This window comes from Hypanus sabinus, chromosome 29, assembly GCF_030144855.1.
Source record: "Hypanus sabinus isolate sHypSab1 chromosome 29, sHypSab1.hap1, whole genome shotgun sequence".
Lineage (NCBI taxonomy): Eukaryota > Metazoa > Chordata > Chondrichthyes > Myliobatiformes > Dasyatidae > Hypanus > Hypanus sabinus.
The window spans coordinates 16,780,941-16,795,041 of NC_082734.1; the positions used below are offsets into that span (position 1 = coordinate 16,780,941).

At 46.7% G+C, this 14,101-nt stretch overlaps 1 long non-coding RNA gene across 1 annotated transcript; it reads right to left on the reverse strand.

Annotated features, from left to right (window-relative positions):
* Positions 1-440: 440 nt before the first annotated feature.
* Positions 441-6,695, reverse strand: LOC132382764 (uncharacterized). The gene is made up of 4 exons (XR_009508456.1): positions 6,563-6,695; positions 3,952-4,055; positions 2,775-2,815; positions 441-828 (listed from the first exon to the last, which is right to left on the reverse strand). It is a non-coding gene; the product is annotated as an uncharacterized LOC132382764 (long non-coding RNA).
* Positions 6,696-14,101: the final 7,406 nt, after the last annotated feature.

The window sequence follows — 14,101 nt, forward strand, 5'->3', positions numbered from 1 at the left end:
TTATTTGTCTATTTATCTATCAATTTATTTATTTGAATTAATGATTGATTGAGATACGGTGCAGAATAGACCCTTCAAGCCAAGCTGCCCAGCAATCCCCCAATTTCACCCTGGGACAATTTACAATGACCAATTAACCGACCATCCAGAATGTCTTTGGACCGTGGGAGGAAACTCCAGGTGCTCCTCACATGCAGCAGTGGGAATTGAACCCGAGCCACCGGTACTGTGAAGCGTGGTGCAAACCGCTACCCTACTGTGCCCCCCCCCCAATGGGAGAAAGTAGATAAAACTGAGCTTGGACTAACGATTTGAATCTGTTTTCTTTGGCTGAGCATGCAGCTTGCTGAATTGAATTGAATGATCTTCATTGTCATTATACACAGGTACAATGAGACTCCGTTTGGTTTCCTCTCAGGCAATCAAACAAAGCGGCAGATAAAAACAAGACAGTAATATAGAAAAACAGTATTAAATAGATAAGTAGCAGAAAATAAGTTGCAGCAGCACCAGAATATCACAGTAATGCACAAAGTGCCGTTAGTGCAAGTATTTGAGAGCGTGCCAACCACGGGTCGATTTCTCAGGTCACCTCAGTCTGATCTGCCCTACGTTGTCTGCCAAGAACGTATGGGCTTGCAGTGGGAAGGCTGTGTTGATTGTTTTGTTTGTACCAGCTGAGAGTCCCAACACATTGGGCCAAATACACGGTGTAAGGCAGAGCTGAAGAAAATAGCAGAGACCCTGACGATTGGAAGGTCAAGCTCGCGCTGCGTTCTCGATGGAGGTCACTGCTCGGCTTCATCGGTGTAGGGAAGACCACATCAACTGGAAGAAATGCATGTGAATTAATGCTTCCATTGCCCGTCACTTTAATTCTCCATCCTACTCCCACTCCAATCCATGGGTGCATTAACCCTTTGCAACCGGGATTTAGGCTGAACCAGTCCCACTGGCCTCAGACCGTAAGCCAACTGAATGAAAATATTCCTCCTCTAGAGATTGCATAAAAAGTGGAGATTGCCGTAAGGAGGGAAGTTGCAGTTAGGTGGCCTTTCATGGGAGATGAAGCAGAAGTGAAATGTGGCTTGTAGGAGATGCTGTGGTCAAGGAAGCAGTCTATGCACAGCAAGGCCCTGCACATGGCAGTCAGCTGATGAAGCAATGATTGAAGAACAAATCTATGTGAGAAGTGGGCACAAGGGATTTTGCAGATGCTAGAAATCTTGAGTGACGCACACAAACTGCCGGAGGAACTCAGCTGGTCAGGCAGGCATCCATGGAGGGGTATAAACAGTTGACCTTTAGGGTCAGGGTCCTCCATCAGGACTGAGAAGGAAGAAAGAAGAAGGTGGAGGGAGGGGAAGGAGTACAAGCTTGCAGGTGATAGGTGAGAGGCACTTTGCCCCTCAGCTGGTCTCATCTATCACCGACCAGTTTGTACTCCTTCCCCTACCCCCATCTTCTTATTCTGTCTTTTGCCCGCTTCCCTTTTAGTCCTGATGAAGGGCATTGGGCCAAAACATCGACTGTTTATTCCCCTCCACAGATCTGCCTCACTTGTTGAGCTATTTCAGCATTGCTCAGCCTTCCTATTAGCAAGGAAATAAATCCCCCATCCGCTGGATGCTTTCGGATTTGACATTCCCGGTGAAATCTGGGTAGGGTTGGCCTCCACTTATTTAAAAACTAAGTCCAGGTCATGGGCACTACCGAGCCAAACCTGCTGTGTTGTGTTTCAATAAGCCCCACTTGTGGACTGCCGTATTTGGTGGAGTTTTTGCTGTGATTCATTGCCGAGGAATGGGTTCTCAGACCCTGTAGCAGACAGGGGTAAAGGCAAGAAGATCCTTTTCTGTTTTGTTTTTCTGGTTATTTGTTTTTGATTTTCTGTTTTTAGTTATTTAAAACTTTTAAACTGATTTGCTATTTTATCTTTTAAAAAATTATAAGGATTTAAAATCTTAAGTTTCATTTTGAATTACTTTTTATGTATTTTATATTATACTTTAATTATATATTATACATTATTATGTTTAGTTGTATTATAATATTTGCTATATTATAAATTATATATATTATATTGTTATATTTTAGTTTTATTATAATATTCGCTACATTATATATATTACATATTATTATATTTTAATTATATTATATATTTTATATATATACTTACAGCTCTGTGGGGTCGAACGCTCCAATTCATTTTTCTATAACATATTGTAATGGTTGGCCTGGAGTTTTGTAGTGGGAGGGTGGGGAGGATACTAACTTTATATGATTTTATTTTGGGTGCTTTTTCTTTATTGTTATGAATTATATATTAGACACGTTTGTTTTCAACTATTAATCTGCATTTTGTTGATTTTTTTTGTAGTTGTATTGTAGAAACTCATAAAAAATTAATTTAAAAATTAAAAAAAAGAGAATTACTTTTTTTTTTAGATTGACAGCTTTCAAAGGTGTCGGGGGACTTTTGAATGGTGCAGCCAAGGTCTCACATCTGCAGTCAGATAGGCCATGTGCACTTTCATCAGTTCGGGTCCCGTTTGCTGTCCTGCTGGCAGTCAGATGCTGAGACTAACGTACCTGCATTCCCAGCCTCTGGCCACTGGGTGCCGCTGTGGAACGCTTTTAAAACTCTGCCCTCAGCCTGGGCATTATGACTACCTGCAAAACCACACTGCTGGAGAAACTCAGCAGGTCTGGCAGCATCAGTGGAGCCGAGGGGAATGTCGGCTACCCCCTCTGGGATCTTTTGCTCCACATACCAGCATCTGCATCCTCCTGCGTCTCCGGAAGTGCTGTGTATCTGAAAAAATAATTTTAAAATAATTATTAAAAAAAATAATCATTAATTGGCTGTGAATGTTACCAATCCCGTCCCCCAAATGACTGAGGGCTGACTTCTTGAAGCCGCTTTAGGAGGGCGGTTGCTCCTTGTAGGACAAGAGAGACAAACAGGCCAAACTGGGTGAGGAAAATGGATTTTAAACTTGAGGACTCAAAGGAACCGGCTGTACTTTTTTGCCGCAATCGTGCAGCTTTAAGCTCTCCTTTGCTGAAACTAGTCCTACTTCTCTAAGTTTGGATAGCTGATTTGTTCTTGGGAGATTAACAACTGAAAACCTACCGTAACCTACTGTTGAAAACATTGTTAAAAACTGTTGACAGTGTTGTTAAGAAGGCGTGTGGTGTGTTGGCATTCACCAAATGTGGCATTGCGTTCAAGAGCCATGAGGTAATGTTACAGCTATATAAGACCTTAGTTAGCCCCCATTTGGAGTACAGAGTTCAGTTCTGGTCACCTCACTACAGGAAGGATGCGGATACTACAGAGAGTGTGCAGAGGAGATTGACAAGGATGTTGCCTGCATTGGAGGATGCACCTTATGAGAATAGGCTGAGAGAACTTGGTCTTTTCTCCTTGGAGCAACAGGGAATGAGAGGCGACCTGATAGAGGTGTATAAGATGATGGGGGGCATTGATCGTGTGGGTGGTCAGAAGCTTTTTCCCAGAGCTGAAGTGGCTAACAGGAGTTTGAAGGTGCTTGGAAATAGGCACTGAGGGGATGTCAGGGGTAAGTTTTTTACACAGCGAGTGGTGGAATGCACTGCGGGCAGTGGTGATGGAGGCGGATACAATAGGGTCTTTTAAGAGCTTCTTGGATAGGTACACAGAGCTTGGAAAAATAGAGGGCAAATTCTAGGCAGTTTCTAGAGTAAAAGTTACATGGTCAGCACAACATTGTGGGCCGAAGGGTCTGTAATGTGCTATAGATTAAAAAAAAGAAGAGAACAGAATGAACCAATCTATCATTCCTCCCAAAAAAAAACTACTAAAGTTCCAAGAATTGAATCCCGAGGCCACCGACCATCTATCTTGATGGGCAGTCATTAAAGACACCTGTCCACACTCTGCTTGTTTCCTCAGAGAAATATCCATACCGGGCCTCATGTGTATGAAATCGTAGTTCGGACAAGGACAGCAGGAAGTCTTCCACTCAGTCACATGGGAGCCAGCTCATCACAGAACACGGTCTTCCTTCCCCCTAAAAAAGGGACATGTGAAACAACTATTTTAATCGAAATAGCGGATTTAACTTGTTTCCCCAAAAGCCCCAGTGAGAGCTGAGCTCAGCTTTCCACATTATCTTTCATGTCACTGGATTAACCGGCTGAGAAACACAAACCTCCCCGAAGAAGAAGGCAGAACTGAAAAACGTGATGCTTATCAGAACCTGCATCTCCACAGCACCTTAGATGTAGAAAATCTGATTTCAGCTTTCCCCCTGCTTGGCGTGTGAAAAGCCCGAGCATATGATTTAGCGCCAGCGAGCCCGGTGGGATGACTTTGCCAGCTACTGCAAGCTACAGGCACCTTCTAGCTGCATTTCAAACTCTGGGTTACAAACACTTCACAGGAACGAAACCCTACTGTAACCTGTGAAGACCCTGAAGTTGGAGTGAACTTGCACTTACAGTAGACCCTTCCATTATGACAGGTTTCGTACCAGCAAATGTTGTGTGGACGATGACCTCACTGTTCCACAAGCAGATGATCAGTGATGTGGTTGTACAGCTGACATCCCTGGGCTGTGGTTGCATGGGGAATGAATTATCCCCCATAGTGCCACTGATATTTGCTGAACAATGCATAATCTGCCTGATAGGTCTGGTTGGGGTTTCAACTACTTCATGGTCACAGCAAAACGGAAAGAGACAGGTAAATGTGATGTGAGCAAAATGGCCTGCTGTGACTGTCAGACACTGATTGTCCCACATCAACCTAACATCCTACTCACTCTAACCCCACTAGAATAATGCCCCATTCACTCTAACCCCATCAACCTAATGTCCCATTCACTTCAGCCCTGCCAGAATAATGGCCCACTTGCTTTAATCCCCAGCACCTAACAAGCTGTTCCCCCTTCTACAAGATGAATCAAGCTGGGAAATCTTGAACTGGGATCCACCAAACAGCCTGCCTGGCACCGTTCTCTGCAGAGTCCTGCGACTGAGGGAAGTACAGTTCCCATACCAGGCAGTGATGCAGCCAGTCAGGTGTGTAAAGGTCACTCAGAGTTGCCAGGATTCACACCCAGGCATCTTTAGAACTGGAGTAGAAGTGTCATCCCAGGGGACTGTCTGAGAATTGGAGTCTCTCCTGCCTGCCCTACACCCACACCACCCATCGTTAGTGAGCTGTCCCAGTCAATAGGCCACTACATGTGCGCCATGCCAGCTGGAGCTCTCAGCCATTGGTTTCATTTTCCACGCATCCTGTCTTCTTATCAGTTCCGTTTCCTTTGAGGTCATTTATTAAAACAAACAGGTGCATTTGCTCAAGATATAAAGATTTGTTTAAACCTGAGGAAACGTGTCTAATTATGAAATTACTTACTGCCCATTATGCCACTGGTGTTTCGGGCAGCAATGAAGATCCTCTGGTTCAGAGTTCCTCCATTATGTCAGTATCTTCCTCTACTGTCAGTCACACAAGTCCCTGGTGGAGACTCAGGAATACCGTCACACTCAGATGTAGAAGGGTTCGTCATTGCTCTTTTGCAAGTCAGGGTTGTTAACCTCCCCGCCCCCCCCCCCCCCCCCCACCGAACTGGAGGAGCGGTGGACCACTTTTAGTCTGGCCTTTACCCTTTGAACTGTTTGGCATGGATGACCCTACCAAGAGCCAAGGCAACATGGCTCTCTGGGTCATTGAGGCACACAAGCCTTTAAATCTAACGACAAGTGATGCAACGAGACCTGGGTGTCATTGTACACCAGTCATTGAAGGTGGGCATGCAGGTACAGCAGGCGGTGAAAAACACAAATGGTATGTTGGCATTCATAGCAAAAGGATTTGAGTACAGGAGCAGGGAGGTTCTACTGCAGTTGTACAAGGCCTTGGTGAGACCGCACCTAGAATATTGTGTGCAGTTTTGGTCCCCTAATCTGAGGAAAGACATTCTTGCCATACAGGGAGTACAGAGAAGGTTCACCAGATTGATTCCTGGGATGGCAGGACTTTCATATGAAGAAAGACTGGATCGAATAGGCTTATATAAACTGGAATTTAGAAGATTGAGTGGGGATCTTATTGAAACGTATAAAATTCTAAAGGGATTGGACAGGCTAGATGCAGGAAGATTGTTTCCAATGTTGGGGAAGTCCAGAATGAGGGGTCACAGTTTAAGGAAAAAGGAGAAGCCTTTTAGGACCGAGATGAGGAAAAGCTTCTTCACACAGAGAGTGGTGAATCTGTGGAATTCTCTGCCACAGGAAACAGTTGAGGCCGGTTCATTGGTTATATTTAAGAGGAAGTTAGATATGGCCCTTGTGGCTAAAGGGATCAGGGGGTATGGAGAGAAAGCAGGTACAGGGTTCTGAGTTGGATGATCAGCCATGATCATACTGAATGGCGGTGCAGGCTCATAGGGCTGAATGGCCTATTCCTGCACCTATTTTCTATGTTTCTATGTAAGTTTGTGATCCTCTTGGAGGGATTATGAAATTGAAAATTAATAATTTGAAGGATCAAAAAGGCAACAGAACTCACATAGTTCACTGTACCATAATGGGAGCAGCGGCGCTTTGGTAAATAAACCCTTGCTTCTGTTTGTAGTTCAAAGCTCAGCAGGGCAGTGCTCTCACAGAGCGAGTTTGTTAAACGTGGAACGTGTCCGGTGTGCCTCGGGCTGGAATCCTTTGTCAGCTTGGTGGGGAGAGCCAGAGGCGAGTCAGCGATAAAACTGAAGTATTACTCAGCTCTTCCCAACTTTTTCTTCAGTAGTCACAGGACAACAGGGGACTGTGGGCACCACGCCAGAGTCAGGCGTGTGCATGAGGTACGAAGCTCTGAGTCACTTTGAAAGGACAACAGCCTGGCAGTTCTCCAAAAATGGTCTCAGCATGAGATGAAGAGAAAGAGGAACTCAGTAAGCTTAACCATGACTCAAGTAGGGTAGAGGATATACCAGAAGGTCCTAGAAGGCTAATTTTCCACATATAAAGCAAAAGTCACAGTGCTATCCCCCAGCAGGACTCATTTATCATTAACCTATTAAGAACCTAGCAGCTGTAAGCTAGTCTACTGGCAGAGACAGGAAATATGACTCTGTAGAGCACTGAACAGGCTTTACAAAGTACTTTAGAAATGAAAGCAAAGGGACACAAGCCCTCTTGTACGACAGAAATGAACTCCCAATCACTCGAATTTCTTCGCCGTGACCTCATATACCTTACTGCAGGGGGTGTCAAACTCATTTTAGGTCACGGGCCGGATTGGGCAAAATGCAGCTTCATGTGGGCCGGATCAGTCGGGCGCGTGCGAACGCAGCTTTCATTGCCTCCATTTTTTCAGCCTGTTCTCATGTGTCTCAGTCTCTGCTATAACTACAAAGTGTTTCACTTCACAAATTCCGTTTCTTATGAAGAAGACTGCTGAGCAAGCATTATTTTTATGATTGGTATTAACTTACAATCATAGGCTTCATATCGCCGGGCCATTAATAATTAAAATAATAGATCTATCTAAAATGATCTTGTGGGCCGGATAGAATTGTACGCCGGGCCGGATATGGCCCGTGGGCCTTGAGTTTGACATCACTGCCTTACTGTCTACTTTCACAGCACCTTTTCTGTAATTGTAACGCTAGATTCTTCAGGGACACATACAGAATGCTGGAAGAACTCAGCAGGTCAGCAGCTTCTGTGGAAAGGAATAAAGTGTCGGCCTTTCGGTCCGAGTCCCTTCATCGGGGCTGGAAAGGAAAGGGGGTAGAACCGAGAATTAGGTGGTAGGGGGAAGGGGAAGGTTCAGGGTGAAAGGTGATAGGTGAAGCCAGACAAGGGGGTGGGTTGGGGAGGGGGAGCAAAGCGAGAAGCTGGAAAGTGATAGGTGGAAAAGGTAAATGGCTGAAGACGAAAGGAATCTGATAGGAGAGGAGAAAGGGAAGGAGGAGGGTCACTAGAGGGAGGGGTTAGGCAGGTGAGAAGAAGAAGAGTAAGGGGGGAGCTAGAATGGTGTCCTTACTTGAGGAAGGATATACTGGCTTTGGAGGCGGTGCAGAGGAGGTTCACCAGGTTGATTCCAGAGATGAGGGTTAGACCATGGAGTTTCCTGGGACTGTACTCACTGGAATTCAGGAGGGTGAGAAGAGATATTATGGAAATGTATACAATTCTGAAAGGGATAGATATGGTAGAGGCAGGAAAGTTGTTTCCACTGGTAGGTGAGACTAGAATTAGGCGGCATAGCCTCAAGATTTGGGGGAGTAAATTTAGGACAGAGATGAAGAGGAAACTGCATTTCCCAGAGAGTGGTGAATCTGTGGAATTCTTTGCCCAATGAAGCAGCGGAGGCTACCTCAGTAAATATATTTAAGACAAGCTTGGATAGATTTTTGCATAGTAGGAGTTATGGGGAAAAGGCAGGTAGGTGGAGATGAGCCCATGGCCGGATCAGCCATGATCTTATTGAATGGCGGAGCAGGATCGACGGGCCAGATGGCCAACTCCTGCTCCTGTTTCTTATCTTCTTTTGTGCTGTCTTTTAGTTAGAGTGATCTGTCTGGATGGAATTCAAAACAAAACTTTTAACTATATCTTGGTACACCTGCCAATAAATAAACCAATTAAAAGAGAGGGAGGAGGTTCAAAACTGCAACATCAATTCACCATGGCTGATTTTGTACCTCCGCATCACTTTCCTGCCCTTTCCCCTTAACCCTCTATTCCCTTAACCTCCTGAAACCTATCTCAGTTATGAATCGCTGAGCCTCCGCAGCCCAACAGGGTGGAGAATTCCCCAAAAATTCACTGCTCTCTGATTTCTACACATTTTCAACTAGAGGAGAGATCTCCACCCTCAGTGCTTTGGACCTTTGGAATGACGGAGGGAGAGGAAAATGAAGAAGATGGGGTGAACGCCAGCTCTTCATCGTCAGCGCTTCACTCATCCAGGCTGCTGTCCCCACGTGCTTCAAACCAGCCGCCATCATCCCGGTACCAAAGCAGTCTACACCTTCGGAACTAAGTGACCACCGCCCGGAGGCAAGCTTGCCAGTCTTCGTGAAGTGCTGTGATTGGCTGGAAAGTGGTAAAGTTGATCAGTACCTCCGCCCACTAACCCACCCCAACACACCCCTCACCACCATCACTTTATCACCTCCTGACAGAGTCACCTTATATATAAAAGCTCCTGTGTCTAGTGTCACTTTATGGGCATATAATCAATCTACCTATACAGGCTGTCTTTTGAATTTATGTTTATTGTGTATTTTATTATTGCATTTTTTAAATCTCATTATGTTCTTTTTTGGTGCTGCTTTGGAGTTAGAGTGAGAATTATTTTGTTCTCCTTTACACTTCTGGAAATGACATGAAACAATCTTGCAAGGTTCGAGCAGAGTCAAGCTGGCAGGCCAGTGCCAGTGCCAGTGCCAGTGCCATGCCAGTGCCACCACTTTATGGAACAGGACGACGGCTCTGCAGGACAGAGCACGGGGAGAATGGGTTGCTGACCGCTCCTGGCGTGCACAAGAGTCCAGGCTGGTGTTGCACATGACTGGCTCCCCTCCCTGACATTGCCGCCCCCATTATCACCGCAGAGGTCTTGTTGAGAATGGGCCAGAGAGTGTGGGGTTTGTCTACGACATGAGGAAGATGGGTAACTCGGGTGGTGCAACATAAGGGTCCATAATCGGGTGCAGAGAGTGCCAGTGATTTTGGGGAGCTACTTGGGGAGATGAATTTTGCAAGGGTGTCAACAGTAAATGAGTTGGTGTTAAGTAGGTGGTACACAACAAGGTTGAAAACTATTCTGGAAGGATTATTGCAACACAGGATATTTATCAGCTGGTTTTGGACTTGGTGCCGTTTCAGAATTAGCAACAGGATGATGACGAGATGATCTATTTTGAGTGACATAACAAAAGATTTCGATGTTGACTGTGCTGAGAGTTTAGTCTCTGCAGGGACGTCTATGCGCCACAAGACCAGCACTGGATCGACACCGTCAGAAACTCTACTCCAACACACCTTGTACAGTGATAAGACAGACGGTGTCGTGTCCCCACCATACAGTCCCTCTGGGCTTCCAAATCTGACGCTAAGTGGTGCACAGGAGTGTAACAGACTTAGCGGATAAGGAAGCTGCCCCGCAGTGACAACTGACCAGTCTGGCGATGCCATCCGTTGACCAACACTCTGGTTCCTCCGCGTGCCACCAAGGTGGCTGTACCGTTGACCCTTTCGGATTCATCTGCCACAGACACCCTGCTGCCGGCGTCCTCGTTGGGTGCAGTCTTTGCCCGAAGTGGCATAACCTACAAAGTAGCAAAGGCATGCTTACCTCCTTGACTTAGCCAGCCATGATCCTGCTACCAGATCTAGTCTAGTAGTACACCAGTGGAACATCACCTTCACGGCTAGGTTAGACCTCCCAGTGAACGAATCTCCGCCGTACTTCCCTGATCGGCCAGTGTCACTCCTACGCCACCCTAGGTAATTTCTAAAGTAAATACCTGTTCGGCACAGCATTGTGGGCTGAAGGGCCTGTACGATGCTGTAGGTTTTCTATGTTTCTATCATCTTCCAACACCATTCCTTTTCCAGGACCGTGTCAGAAGCTAAGCCAGCTCATGATCCTGCGCAGCCGCCAAAACTGACCAGTAGCAACTGAGGTCACCCACACGGAAGGGATGAGAACCGTGAATCTGATTCCCACTGGAAGTCATGGGCAGCGAGGGGATCGGCAGAACCTCTGGTAGGACAGGCGTAAATCATGGATGCTGACCGCAAGGTTCTGGTGGACCGAGGAAGAGCCTGCACTCCAGAAGATCCGGGAACTGTCTAAAGACAGAGAAAGTACTTGGTAGAGAGATCAAAGGCCATAATAAGGTCCACTCACCTCTCCTATCAGATTCCTCCCTCTCCAGCCCTTTACCTTTCCCACCCACCTGGCTTCACCTGTCACCTTCCAGCCACCCTCCTTCCCCTCTCCAGCTTTTTATTCTGGTGTCTTCCCCCTTCATTTCCAGTCCTTACGATGGGTGTCGGCCCGAAACGTCGACGGTTTATTCACTTCCATAAATGCTGCCTGGCCTGCTGAGTTCCTCCGGCACATTGTGCGGGTTGCCCTAGTAATCGGTTTATTATTATCGCGTGCATTAAGCTTTGCTTTGCACACCTTCCATACAGACCGTTTCATCGCGTCTTTGAGATAGTGCAAGGGGGCAAGTAGTAACAGGGTGCAAATGACCCGCTGAGGTTCTCCAGCACTTTGTGCGTGTCGCAAATTACAGTGCCACAGCTACAGAAAAAGTGCATGGCGGGCCGATAACAAAGCGCGAGGCCACGTTGAGGTAAATAGTGAGGTCAAGAGTCATTTTGTTGTATGAGGCCCATTCAATGGTCTTATAATTGTGGGATAGGAGCTGTCTTGGAGCCCAGTAGTGTGAGCTTTTAGACTTCTGTATCTTCTGCCCGGAGGGGTGGGGAGAAATAAGAGGTGCAGGACGGCAGGGGTCTTTAGTTATTGGCAGTGAGACGTGAAGACAGAAAGGAGGCTTTTTTATTTGTGGTGTCCACAACTCTCTACAGTTTCTTGTGATCTTGGGCAGAGCAATTGCACCGGGCAGGAAGTGGGGAGGCAGACCACTGGCCAGGAGGAGGAAGAGCAATCTACTTCTGTAGAAAAATCTGCCAAGAGCAATCATGATCATGGAAAGACCACTGATCGCCCGCATCACGGCACATAATGAACGATCGACCAATAAAAATTGTGAGGGTGGAGGGGGACATGCCGAATTTTCTCAGCCTCCTGAGGAAGAAGAGGCGCCAGTGTGCTCTCTTGGCCGTGACATCCATATGGTTGGGTCGGGACAAGCTGTTGGTGACGTTGACACCGGGGAACGTGAAGCGCTTGGAACTCGACCCCGGTGCACTAAGAACTTTAGGACGGTACAATGCCGTGGTGAGCAGCGCTGCTCCGGTAACCTGGGTTCAATCCTGACCTTGGGCACTGTCTATGTGGAGTCTGATCGCTCTCCCTACGATCACATGGTTTTGCCCTGCGCGCTCCGAGTTACTCTCACTTTCCCAAACAACATGTAGGTTGGCAGCTTTATTGGACCGAAAGGCAGGTGAGTGGGAAAATCTAGGGGGAGGTTGATCTAGAGTAGAGGCTCCGAAGCATTCGGGCTCTCACGACCAGACTATGTAACAGTTTCTTCCCCCAGGCTATCAGACTCCTCAATACCCAGAGCCTGGACTGACACCTTACTGCCCTATTGTCTTGTTCATTATTTATTGTAATGCCGGCACTGTTTTTGTGCACTTTATGCAGTCCTGTGTAGGTCTGTAGTCTAGTGTAGATTTCTCTATGTTGTTTTTTACGTGGTTCAGTCTAGTTTTTATACTGTGTCATGAAACACCATGGCCCTGAAAAATGTTGTCTCATTTTACTAAGTACTGTACCAGCAGTTATGGTCGAAATGACAATAAAAATGACTTGACTTGACTTGATCAGCCGTTGGCAGCTGATCTCGGAGAAGGTAAACTCTGATCTCAAACCTCCACTGCTTGCGACTCTACCCGCTCACAGCGAAGGATTCGGGAGTAAACCCCGAGGGAAAATCCGGAGCTGGAGTGCCTAAGGCAGTCCGACGTTGGGTTCAAGTTGACCGTCAGCTCCTGCTGGTGCCAGACTGTATGGGTCTCGGCTGTTCGCTTGGGTTCATCAGCTGTGTGGGGAGGGGGAGCCTGCTACAAGGGCAACAGCTTGCTCTCTGTACCGTACAGCCCTGGCTTGCGTATCACGTAGGACGCAACATTCATGGTCAACCTCAACGAAAGGGGGGCCTCCAAAAAAGTACCTACCTCAACCACATCCTCTGGCAGCTTATTCCAGGAACACACTACCCTCTGTGTAAAGAAATTACCTCTCAGGTCTTTCTTTCTCTGTGCCCTCTAGTTTTGGACTCCCCAACTCTGGAGAAAAGGCCTTGACTGTCAACCTGATCCTGTAAATCTTTTTAACTGCTATGAGTTCCCCTCTTTATCTTCTACACTGAATAAAGATACAACATGGCACCTCTCCCTATAACTCAGTCTCTCCGGTCCAGGCAGCATCCGTGTAAATCTTTTATACGACTGCAACTTTAAACCCTGCTCCTAAACTTGATACCCCGACTGAAGAAGGCCAGAATGCTAAATGCCTTCTTCACCGCCCTGTCTGCATATGTGGCCACTTTCAGGGAACTGTGCGTGTACTCCCAGCTCCCCCTGTTCCACAACACTTATCAGAGCCCTGCCACTCACTGTATAAGCCACCCCCTGTCTTTGACCAATCACATAGCATTACCTCATACGTAAGTTGAAATACATTTGCCATTACTTTGCACATCTCCTTAACTAACCAACATCCAATGATTCCGGCATAGACTAGGCCGTATCCACTACGTTTTGTAGGCTTTCTATTCAAGGGCATTGGTGTTGCATCATGCCTGGTATGGGGTCACCAAAGCCCGCGAATGGAAGAGCCTACAAAACGTAGTGGATACGGCCCAGTCCTTCACGGGTATATCCCCTCTCCAACTTTGAGCGCATCTGCAAAGAACACTGTCGCAGGAAAGCAGCGTCCATCGTCAAGGGCCTCCACCATCCAGGTCATCTTCTTTCCTTGCTGCTGCCATCAGGAAGGAGGTACAGGAGCCTCAGGACCCACACCGCCAGGTTCAGGAGCATTTATTACCCCTCAGCCATCAGACTCTTGAACCACAGGGGATAACTTCACTTTCCCCATCACTGAACTGTTCCATATCCTGTTGGGTGCAGTTTCTTATACTTACTGTGTATGCTTGCAAGAAAATGAACCTCTGGGTCATATCAGGTGTCATATATTACTTTGAGAATAAATTTACTTTGTACTTTTAATTCATTGTAACCTGCTTCACTGTCAGTAAGTTCCCCTGATTTAGTATCCATCAGCAAACTGCGCCTCGTGCCTTGGGCATTCTCATCCAATCCCATGAATAACAGAGGTCCCAATCCTGACCCCTGGGGCGCCCCAGTTGTCACAGGTTTTCAGTTGACC